Below are 9540 nucleotides of genomic sequence, written 5' to 3'. Positions count from 1 at the left end.
ACCTGACAAGCCTGTAGTGCCCAAGCAAAATAAGGGCCTCTCAAGCACCTCCTCAGTCCTGTATGACTGGAAGTGAGGGCTCCAGACGCATCCAGGGGGTCCACCTCCACCGTGGGAGAGATGTGCGTGGGTGAGTGGGCAGGACCTGAGCAGCACAGAAGACAAGGGAAAGGCACTTCAGTAGCCTGAGGACTACCCACCTGCTAAAGCATGAAAGGCACGCTGCAGAGGGGAGGTGTGAGAGCTTTTCACAGGAGAGGTTGTCAAGATCTTTTCATAGGCAGCAGTCAGCACAGAGAGGGTTTGGGCGGGTTTTTCCTCCTGCTCAGTTATACAAATAGTTCTCTACAAATAGTCGAGAGGACGAGTCAGTTCCACGAGCAGCAAAATGACTGAAGCCTCCTCTGGTTTGAATTTGTCGGAAACTAATAAAAGATGAATGTGCACCAGGAGCCAGTCCCTCCCTGTGGACCCTCTGTGGGGAGAGCTGCTTCACACCACTTCCCATAAGGCCTGGAGAAGCCACGAGACGGGGCAGAAATCAGGCAAAGAGTTCAGGTCTGCCCAAGGAATGACCAAGTGCTTTCACATGGGCACAAGACTTCTTTTTGTTTTCAGAATTCATAGAATCAGATGTTGCCCAAGCACCGTAGCTTAAGGGACGATCTCTCCTTGATGGTGGCTGACGTATTTTACATCAATACAGCACCACTGGTGCAGCGATCAGCAGCATGCAAGTATCTATTCTAAGAGATAAAAAATCCAGCAGGGGTTTCACACTTCAGTTATCTTTGTAAGACGAACAATGCCACAACCTTAAAATACTTCACGAGCACTTTTTCCACTGCACCCAGATAGGCATCTCCTCAACAGTGTGCCAGGGTCAGCTAAGCCCTGTTTTGTTCCACAATGCCTTGTGCACTTATTCACCGCTTTTCTTGTGGCTCTCCTGTTTTTATTCATTTATTTCTGCTGCCCTCACAGTCCCAAGGGCAAGCCTCAGCACCTGTGGACCTCTGAGCACTGTTCTGAGGTGGCCCTCTGTGTGAGCAACAACACCGCAGACACTTCAATCTGTAGGTGCAAGGGAAAAAGAAAAATCATTAAAATATAGAATCATAACTGTCACCCATCCTCAAACCCATCCACACAGGCACTGGAGACGACTAAGAACAATCCAACTGTCCTTCCCAGTTTCAGTGAAAAGGTTTTAGTCTTCAGTATGGGCACTGTTAAGACACAGTACCAGCTTCTTCTCAGTGCAAAGCTAAACTCCACTATGAATCACTGTTTCCTGATTTATCAGCAGCTGTATGCAGAGATTAAAAAGAGAAGGTGACACAACTAACCTTTGACATGCTGCATCCCCAGTATGATTTTACCTAGGTCACTTTCTGGAGTGAGCAAAGAATCACTGAATGGTTTGGGTTGGAAGGGACATGAGAGACCATTGAGTTCCACCCTTCTGCCATGGGCAGGGACAACTTTCACCAGGTTGTTTAAAGCCCCATCCAACCTGGCCTTGAATGCTTTCAGGGATGGGGCATCCACAACTTCTCAAACATCCTCACTGAAAACAAAGACAGAAGGGAGCAGCCACAGCTATTGCTCTTCCCATGCTTTGGCCAAGGCAGTGGGTCAGACACCCTAACCCTAATCTCACCCTAATCCTAATCCTAAAATAGTTTCCAAACCAGAGTCTGATGCTGACTTACAGCTCCATTACTCAATGTCACATCAAGGGGTGGGACAACCATGCTAGGAGGGTCCCACAGAACCAAACAATCACCGCAAAGAGTTTATCTATGACCTGGGACATAGACAAGAGCTCCTTGTCTTCTGCTCAGCACCATTTACTGTGAGCTCCCCCCAGGACGCTACAACTTAAATTATACAGACGTTTTCCACTCCAGCAGAGGAAGATTTAGAGCAGCAAACCACCTGGATATATTTTGGAATATGTATTTTACTGCAGCACACAAAGAGAGGACAACCCTTCATTTCAAACCTGCCTGTGGAGCTATCTAGGCAGCTAAGGTTTTTGTTGACGTTTTTCAGTGAAATTTCAGCAGAACTGAGACATGTTGTCACAATACTGCAAAGGGTCTGTGAGCGCTGAGCATTCCCATCAGGCCCACAGGACAGGAACAACTGTGCCTTCTTTCTGGTGGGAGTCCAGCACCAAAGTTCAACACCACAACAAAATAGAGAGATCTGATAGCCCCACTGGCAAGGTGCTGTGCAAGCATCCAGATGAAAACACTAACCCCTGCCTATGATGTTTTGAGCTGTTTTTCAGACAAAACTAGTGACTTTTCTGCAAAATACTTTTATCACCCCTCACCTAGTACCTTCAGTCCTCTGTTGTTCCCTGCAGACCATGTTTTACCTGATTGACCTACAGACCAAGACCATTTTATCTGCCCCTGAAGCAAAACTTTGGCCAAGGCAGGCAATGAGCTGCTTCTGAGCAGAGGAGTTTGGAAAACCCAATGACGAAGATAAAACCTTGCAGCTGTTTCACTACCTGCAACTAATTTCAGAAGTTGCTCCAAAGTGAACAATAGGTCAGATAGGAACTTGTCAGGTTTCTAACTCATTTATGGGGGGTACGTCTTCCTGGTTATCTGTGAAGAGCACGGGAAGGACTGATATTCCCTAAAAAACCCAGAAACTAAAGTCAGTGAGGAAACCCTCACAGGCACATAGCGGCATGATGGGTCTGTAGGCAGGTGGCCTTGTTACAATCCCTGCTGGCATTCTTTTTTCTCATCAGTCTGAGTGCAACAGGCACCTCAATTTCCATAGGAAAGAGAGGAGCTGGCATCACAAACCAGACAAAACCACAGCTGGTCTTGTTTTCCCTGCAGAGGTGCCTTGCCAGTATCACAGTTTCCCAGCTGGAGGTGACCTGCATTATGATGACCACAGCTCAGTCAACTTTATTTTTTTCCCTAAAAGCTTATGTTCAGTTCTTGTGGTGGAGGAGCACTGTCCCAGCTGTAGCAGGCAGACCTGTCCCTCCAGGATGGGGAATGGGACACTGAAGTTGAAAGCAGGAGCCGCTACTCCTGAGCCCTGCCAACCTTTCAATCCAGGCTGCATAGGCGGGATCCTAAAGAGGACAGGAACGTAATCCTGGGCTCTATCAACTAATACACCTAAGCCGTAGGAATTAACTATAATTTACAAGTCTTTAAAGAAACCCACAAGAGAACAAGCCTTTCAAAAGCACCCGAGGCTGTTCTGAACAAAGTTTCATCGACTTTCAGCAGCACTTCTGCTGGTACGTGCTGCAGGAGTCTCTAAAAATTCTACCCTGAGATGTAATGCAGCAAGGGTCAGACAGGAGCTGCTTTCTGCTCGTGATGGCCTAAAGCACAGCAGCTGAATGCTGCAGGACTTCATGCAAAGGCTTTCCTTGAATTCTGACACATCTCACAGCATGACCTCCATCTGACAAGCTCTTCAAGGAAGCACTGGTGTGAACAAAGACTAAGCCTCAAAAAGAAACTCATCCACCAGCAAGTTCCAAAACGTGCTGATTTGGCATTAGTTCAGTATAAAGGTGATCCTAATTCAACTAAGGGTCTCGAAGAACTGTCTACCTTGTGGGCGGGGCTGGCACTTTACAGAGGCTGCTCTTCAGCAGCTGGGCAGCAGTGAGGCACCAACCCAACCTGCTTTCAGACTTTGCTGCTGCCTTTTCACTAGAAATTTTGAATTTTGAATCCCAGAGTGCAAGTCTGGAGTAATTTTGGTGCAATCAAAGTGGGAAGGAATGAGTACTACTGCACTTGTTTCGGATACAGTGGAGGTCTGCATCTTCAAAGTGATCCTCGGCCACAGTGATCCCCAGACATAAGACAGAATATTTGCACTAACATACTTCTTGCAAAAAAAAAAAAAAAAGAAATGTTCCTTGTGTACCTGATACCTGTAGATATCTGGAATGGGTTAAGTGCAGGCTTCAACAGAGCACCTGGGAGATTCCACTGCTTTGCAGCAATGACATACTGAAAGAAAAATGAAAAAAGAGATTGCAGGACTCTCCTCTGTAGCCTTTTCACTCCCACCCCTGCTCTGCTGTTGCTAAAATCCTACTTTGGCTCTGGCTGGGGACGACACTCCTCCCTGTCTATCAGCTCCACCCTCCCTCCCCTTCCAGCAAGGAGACCATTGAGTGCTCCAGCTGGGCAGCCGGACAAGGGGCTTCCCAGCAGCAGGCACATGCAGCCATCACTGTGCATCACAAGATGTCGTTGCTGTGCTGCTTTTGTCCCTTCTGCCTACTGCTTCCCTCACAGGGAAACGCACTGCCTTTCCCACCCAAACCCCAACTCGTGCGCTCCAGGCATTCCCTCGGGAGCACCCCACACCTCTACCGACTGTTTGGGGCAGGTTTCCCACAGTACCCGCTTGTCTCTTCCTAAAACACCAGTCTGAGGGAGAGGTACCAACACTTTGCTCCAGCCACTCATCCCAGTGTGTGAGCAGCTGTACACGGGGCCTCCCATGCCATGGCCACAGCGTGGACATGCAGGACTTGCAGCAGCACCTTGAGACACAAGCTGGGCTGTGTGAGGACTTTGTCCTGCCTGGACCTTAAGAGCAGGGCTGCCCCACACAAAGACTGCTTGGATGGGACTGCCGGGATGCTGTTTTATATGGAGAGAAGGGTTTAGGAATGAAAAAGCACCTCTCTCATTGCTGTAGGTGGAAGCCCATGCTTGTGCAGCACCCATGGAGAAGGGAACATGAATGCTCTTCCCAACACCACGCTGGGAATGGAGATTTTTAGAGCTGTGGCTAATTCTTCCCCTTTATCAGCCACTTACCTTCACTGAGCCAGGAGGAAAAGGAGAAGAAGTGTCTGCAAAGCTCAGCAGCTGACCCAAGCCCACAGAAGAGAAAATAGGATTGCTACATGGGCTTCAGCCTGTATCTGCCACAAGACCTTTTGCATCCTACCTCTGGATAAAATGTCCAGTCTTTTTCCACACTGTAAATTTAAGACATGGAAGTTGTGTTTGGCAATTCCTAATTTAGTGCAAGGTCTTTGGAGGTGTAGTGCTGTGGTATAAATCAAGACGGGTTCAGGCACCCCCAGTAACCAGACACAGTTTTCTTGCTTGTTTGGCAGTGACCATCCTTTCAAAATCTACTTGACTCTTGGAGCATTTTGCACACTCCAGAACAAAAATTGCCCTGCTAACACCACTACAGATCTGACAATATTTGGGATATCTATTGCTCAGATTGATGTAATATCCATAACATTCAACGTTCAACTTCTTTGCAAGAAGCACCTGACCAATGGCATTATTTACTTTTAAAAGAACTTGTGCAGCAGCTACAGTAAAGCCCCAAAAGAATTTCCCCCAAAATGGATTTATTACAGAAACCCCATTTCCTTGTGAGGTCAGGGAAGTTTTCCTGCATGGATCTAATCCACAGCCCTTCAACTCCAGCCCAAGGAGCTCGTGTTGGACTTGCACTAAATTCACACCAAGAGCTTTAAAGAGTTTTTAAAAACTAACTGCTACTCCTAGGATGGGGTGTACAGAGCCTTCCTTGAAGGCTTTCATGGTGGACAAGCCCAAAGGGCCAATACAGGATTTGGTTTGTCTTTACATACTACCTTGAAAAATAAATTCAGCTATATTGGAGTTAGGCTAGTCCTTTGACTATATCAACTACTGTTTAGTGAACTCCCTTTTAAACTTTTAGTGGTGCCACAGATCGCTTATTTGTAAATCTTGTTTACACCTGGTGAACTAAAGAGTGAAACTTCAGCACATTCACTTCTGAAGACCCAGAAATCCTTTACACAGCAGGAGGCAGATCCGTACCTTCCTCGTTCCTCTAAATCCCCACTCAAAGGAAATAAGCAGCAATTCATCATCCTTTTTAACAACCCACCAGAATCCCAGAGGCACTTTACATCCTTGGTCCAAACCCTTGGGCAAACGGCACGAAATAAAACAGCTCGTAATCCCAGCCATGGCCCAGCGTGACAAGAAAGCCAGAGTCCCTCGCAGGTTCAGTGCTGCACTGCTGGCAGCAGAACCATCTCTGAAAGCTTTTTTGGAAAGAAATGAGATTCCCTCACTTGCTTTGCCAGAAGCAAGAGGTTTGAGGCATCGAACAGCAGAAGCACCTCTGCAAAGCCACCTGAGTCTGCCCAGTGACACTCAGAGGATCCTGTGGCTATCCTCAAGGGTTTTTTCATAAAAATCTCACACAGAAATATGAAATCATCCAGTGCATGTGTTACCACCTCCAGACCAGAGGGGAGCATGTAACAAATACTGTCAGTGCCTATTAAGGGGTTTCACTTTACTGGATCTGGCAAACACAAATAAGCATTTGAGAGTTGAACTAGCTCGCAGAGGTTTAGCCTTTGGATTACTTACTAATGAACTCCCCACAGTCCAGACATTTAATTTCGTTAAATTGCCAAGATGGTTCCAGTTAAAGGCCTGGGTCAAGTGACACACTGCTGCTTTGCAGAGACCTCATCGGGAAAAAGCACATTCCTCTGTTTAAATAGATACCATTTTATAAATATCTGCATTGTGCAATTAACCTAAATTAACTGTTTTTCCCCAGTGTACCACTGGAAAACCCAGCAGGACTCACAAGCAAGGATCATGCTTTTGGCTTTTGGAATTTTCTGCTTCTGAGGCCAGAAGGTCCCCTCAGGGCCTGCTGACACAGCAGTACTCTCCCAGCCTCAGTTAACTGCTCACATTTTGCTCTCCCTTTCCCAGATTCCCAGGGATCTCAGCTCACAGATGTAGGCTATTGAAACTGGGATTTCCACCAGGTTCAAGGAGGGATGCTTCACCCTACAGCTGATTGCAGTCCCCTCCCTCTGCTTTCAACAAGATTCTTTGATCTCTTCAGTCCATTAGTTCAGTCCTTGGTGAGAGGTCTCACGCTGGGGTAGAGAAGAAGGGAAACCTGGTAGGCTCCAGGGAAATACTGCCTGTCCTGTCCTGCTCAAGTAGCGGGACAGCAGGATCGGTTCCTGCATCCCACAACATCCAGTGGTTTACAGGCTAACCTGCAGCCCTCCAGCAGCAGAGGAAGGCTCCCAGTTCCATCCCACCCCTTCTGCCCACAGCTGCAGACATGCGAGCTGAAACCCACCCCTGGAGCACCCGGCTCCCTCCCTGGGCTGCTGGAGCCTCTCTCGCTGATCTCACAGGTTTTGGACTCAGCCCACAATAATCTGCGAGATCAGAAATCCTTTGGCAAGTGAGCAGGGCCGTGAGCCGAGAACAACCGAGGGAGTGAAATTTAATTTCCAGAATGGATGGCTGTGGGTGCCTCATTCTCCCGGCTGCGTCCGCGTGGGACTGCAGAACGCCGCGCTCCAGGCGAGAGGCTGCCATGGCGCCGGGAGGCCCCCGTCGGGCACGCAGCCCCAAATCCACTTACTCTTAATAGTGCTGATTTGTCTCTTCTCAACTCCAGCTTTAGGACTTTTCCTTCAAAGGGATTAATTTCTTCCTGACCTACTTTGTCGGCCACCATTGAATGGCACTGCCATTCAGAGAGGTGAGGAGGTAACAATTTGGCACAGCCAGTTTGTCCCTCAAATTCCCCCTCGGCCAGCAGGGACCTTTGCACCACACTGCCTAGAAGGTGCAAGCTCATCGTGCTTGGATGCTATTTTCCACTGGCAGCTCTCACTGCAGCAGCGAGCATGACTCTTAGAGCCTGAATCCAGCATGAATCGCCCTGATAAAAGGAGCATGGTTGGATTGATGTTGCCACTCTCACTCTCATAGGGTTGAGACACTGTGGGGTATCACTACACATGGATAATACACAGTAGAGAAGCATTTATCCCCACACAGTAAGGGAACTGCTAAAAGACATGATTTAATAAAAGAAAAAGTACAGGTGTGTTTCCCCAAGAGATTATTTTCATGCTGGCACCTGTAGGTCTCGTATCAGCCCCACCAGAGAGTCAGAGACAGCAAAACCAACAACAGCCAGACCTAACTACTGATCCATTGAGTTAGACACCCAAGTTCTCTTGCTTCATTGGATTGGATTTTCATTCAGAACCAGGACATCACTCTCAGAGAGCTCTTTGCTAATCATTCTCAGTGCAGTTATTCCTGTGCAGATTGCCCTGAATTGTGGAAATGCAGAGAAAATAAGGGGTGGTCAAGAACAGATCACAGCGAGATCCAGAGTGTCTTTCTCAAAGATATGCCCTAGTTCAGCCACAAGTTATTTGGCTCTGTGCAGGGATCACTGAGTAAGCCTTTATGCCCTTTAGGCAGGGAGTGAAAGGACCTGGGCACGGGGTTTCCTTCTGCCCTGACAAGGTAGAGTCTCTGTACCAGCATGAGGCTGCTGCCAGCAGTGGGAGAAGCCCTGTACATCCACTGTAAGGTGTCCCAGATGGAGATCTGTCCCTTTCAATTACAAATTTAGTGAAAAAGGAGAAATAAAATAAAATTTAAAAAAGAAAAATCACAGCTGTTGGAGATACCTCTTGAAAGTGAAAAATCAATATCTGGCTTTAAAAAAACAAATAGAGGTGAGATAGAGAAGCTGCTGCTGTTGCATCCAGCTTCCAATCCCAGCTCCATTGTAGGGATACTCACTGCTGTGGAGAGTTGCCAGTGATTTCAGCAAAACTTCTTGAAAAGCATGGAATAGCCTGGACTGATCATTCATTCAGTATTTATCGTAAAAGGGTGTTTGGGATGAAAGTATTTTTCAATCACACTGAGGTGTGTGTCTGCATTGCCTTCTTATTTACACCTTTCAAATATTCATCAGAAGAGTGCAAGTATTTGATGTCTGAAGATGACCTTCTATATGCATGTCATGTTTGCATAAAAAAAATTATTGAAGCTCTTGTGCAAATTACACCAACACTCCATATAATAAGTTTTGGTCAGCAAAACTTGGAAGGAGAACAGCAGGAAAAGAAGTTTGGAGACTGCAAACAATAATTATTTGGAGAAGCAGAGACTTCCATACAGAGACATAGTAAGGATCTCTTTCAGTGCAGTTAGAGATTAATAGCCTCAGAAGGATATAATAAATGATCAATACACTGGAACTTGGCTACTTGGACCAAAGGAAAAAATACCTACTGTGCTTTTCTTCTCCTTCTTTCTCTCCATTTTCTCCCTTCAAACAAGGCAGCGTTTTAAGGAGGTGCATCCTGCACTCTGTGCAGCATCCTGGGGTGCCTGTAGCCTAAGGATGAAGGGAAAAGCCTGTCTTTGCCACCTCAGATTAAAAGATCTGTTTAACCAAGGACTAAAGAGATTTTCCTCTGACACATTCCTATACAGCAGGCAACTCTTGTCCAGAGCTACAAAAGGTCCCCCGTCTACGGTTCACAAATCTGGGGCTGGATTTACTTCATTAAAAATAGTTCATGGAATGTTAATGGCACTTAATTGTATTCATTGCACTAATTTTGCCAAGATTTTTTTTCTCCCTTGATTCCCAAAGATGGAACAAAGTGCTAATGTATTGCAGGCTGCCGAAACTTATAAC

General features: G+C 46.7%; 1 long non-coding RNA gene across 1 annotated transcript; it reads right to left on the bottom strand.

Moving 5' to 3' along the window:
• Window positions 1–812: 812 nt before the first annotated feature.
• Window positions 813–9295, bottom strand: LOC127470832 (uncharacterized). The gene is made up of 3 exons (XR_007904411.1): window positions 9129–9295; window positions 3931–4016; window positions 813–1074 (listed from the first exon to the last, which is right to left on the bottom strand). It is a non-coding gene; the product is annotated as an uncharacterized LOC127470832 (long non-coding RNA).
• Between the last annotated feature and the right edge of the window lie 245 nt (window positions 9296–9540).

The sequence above is a fragment of the Manacus candei genome, unplaced genomic scaffold, assembly GCF_025592945.1.
Source record: "Manacus candei isolate 608988 ecotype Guabito, Panama unplaced genomic scaffold, ASM2559294v1 h1tg000023l, whole genome shotgun sequence".
NCBI lineage: Eukaryota > Metazoa > Chordata > Aves > Passeriformes > Pipridae > Manacus > Manacus candei.
The sequence above is the reverse complement of the archived record's forward strand: the minus strand, read 5'-3'. Positions and strand labels throughout refer to the sequence as shown.